We start from the raw sequence: 2,149 nt of genomic DNA, 5'->3' as shown, positions 1-2,149 counted from the left end.
AAGACATGGAAAAGGAGTCTGGGCTGAGTGCTGGCGACGCGGAGCTGCAGGGTGGCTTGGAGATGGCAGGGGTGGAATAAACCCTGAAGCGGCTGCAGAGCCAGAAGGGTATGCAGGGGATCATCGTGGTGAACACGGAAGGCATTCCGATCCAAAGCACCACGGACAATCCCACTGCCACATAGTACGTCAACCTCACGCACAACTTCATCTTGAAGGCAAGGAGCACTATGCGGAGAAAGTGACCCTCAGCACAACCTCACCTTCCTTCGAATTTGTTCCAAGAAAAATGAAATTATGGTTGCACCGGATATAGGGACGATTTCCTGATTGTGATTCAGAATCCAACTGAATAAGCTACTCGGCCCCTTAGGTTAGTCCTTAACGTAATCCCCTTGCCCCCCAGTGTTAATCATGCCAATCCACTACAAATGGAATCGTACGCTCGAACCAAACCAGTGACCAAGGGAGAGCTGCTGCCTTGCCCACCCCACCTATGGAAGGAACCCCTCTGCCGCACCAGTGGCTCCCGCTGCCGGACCCTCTCCTTCCAGGAGACCCCTCCCATGGCACCTGGGGGGGGGCGGGCGGGGCAAGAGCTGTGAGGACCCCCACTCTGCTTCCTCCTGACCTTCCGTTCACCTGTCACCCTTGGAAAAGCCTGTTTTTCTTTCCCTAAAAATAACCAAAATGCTTACTTAAAAAAAAAAAAAAAGACATGAAAAAATAATAACCATTTATAAATTATCAAAGGTTCAAGAGGGAGAGAGGGTGGAGGAGGGAGGGAGGGGAAAAAAATGAGGCGCTCATACCAAGGGCTCAAGTATAAAGAAAATGTTTTGAACATGACGATGGCAACAAATGTACAAAGGTGCTGGACACAATGGATGGATGGTGATAAGAGCTGTAAGAGCTGCCAATAAAATGACTCAAAAAATTAAAAACCTATAAAAAGACTAAAAAATAAATAAATAGAAAGGTGAGCACCAAAAGGATCCAGTTAAACAGGATGGTGAGCAGGACACTGCTCAGACCTACGGGGGCACAGCTGGACGCAATCTTCCTGGCAGGCAGAAACACCCATCACAATAAGGCCCTGCGCTAGGCTTGGGGAGTGGGGGAGGGCGACAGGGGTGGAAAGAGCACCCAATCCCAGAACTGAAGGCACGCACACACACAGCCTGAGGCTGTGTCTCGGGGCTCTTTCTAGAAGCGTCCAACCACGGAGTATGGCGATTCCAATTACATGTGTGTCCGAGTATTTTCGGGGAGAGTGCCTCATCTGGTATTCGCAGAAGTCCCAAGACTCGGCACACAAGGTCAGCCTGCAGGAATGCTTTCATGTCTCTCCAGATCTGGAGGCTCCAAGGCCAGGGCTCCGGCACAGTTGCCTGGCCACACCAAGAAGGGGACAACCAGGGAGGGCTCCTTCTTGTCCAGATCTCCCACGACCTCGTCCGGGCAGCAGCTGGCCCTGGCAGAGGGTGCCCAGTGGGCCGAAAGCCCCTGCCTTACCTGACACGCACACCGCACACAAAGCCAGGAGGGCCTGTCTGAGGTCTGCTACGTTCCTAAGGAGAGCTGGCTTCACTGACCACATCTATGGTGCAGCGTCCTGGTGCCAACCCTTGGGCTGGATGCCTCATGACTTCTCCCAATGGCTCTGGTACTGCTCACCCCACTTACAAGCCTCAGGCCACCTCCACTTCTCAACCCCCGTCCGTCTTCCTTCAAGACACCCACTTGCAGCTTGGCCATCTGGTCTGAAATCCTATTTCTCCTACTTCTGAGGTTGCCCATAAAACCACTACCATTGAGTCAACTCTAACTCATAGCAACAATGTGGGGCACAGGAGAACTGCCCCTGTGGGTTTCTAAGATGGTAAACACTTTCTGGGAGTAGAAAAACCTCATCTTTCTCCCACAGGGTGGATGGTGGGTTGGAACTGCTGACCTTGCTGCTAGCAATGCCAACTCATAGCCCACTATGCCACCAGGGCTCCTTGAGGCCCAACGTTGCCAGGAAATCAGAATGCGAGACCTAAAAAAGGTCTTTAAACTACCTGGGAGGCCTTGGAGAGGTTGCTGGCTCAGGTACAGACCTCTCTGCCATCAAGCAAGTCACATACGGGGATGTTTTGGTTAGTCC

At 52.2% G+C, this 2,149-nt stretch overlaps 1 protein-coding gene and 1 pseudogene across 3 annotated transcripts in view; one reads left to right on the top strand and one right to left on the bottom strand.

Moving 5' to 3' along the window:
- Positions 1-2,149, bottom strand: part of ST3GAL2 (ST3 beta-galactoside alpha-2,3-sialyltransferase 2) — a 45,610-nt gene that overhangs the window by 11,865 nt on the left and 31,596 nt on the right. Inside the window, exon 1 of one of the 3 annotated variants that reach the window (XM_004704554.2) lies at positions 2,064-2,141. The exons of the other annotated variants lie outside the window; for them this stretch is intronic. The gene's annotated coding sequence lies outside the window, so the exon portion shown is untranslated. Of the gene's footprint in view, positions 1-2,063; positions 2,142-2,149 lie in introns of those variants that run through there. 3 annotated transcript variants of the gene reach the window in all.
- Positions 63-356, top strand: LOC101646786 (annotated as a pseudogene).

The sequence above is a fragment of the Echinops telfairi genome, unplaced genomic scaffold (assembly GCF_000313985.2).
Source record: "Echinops telfairi isolate 266 unplaced genomic scaffold, ASM31398v2 ScPeMD7_2291;HRSCAF=2852, whole genome shotgun sequence".
Taxonomy (NCBI): Eukaryota; Metazoa; Chordata; class Mammalia; order Afrosoricida; family Tenrecidae; genus Echinops; species Echinops telfairi.
Note: the sequence above shows the minus strand (reverse complement) of the source record. Positions and strands in the feature narration are given on the sequence as shown.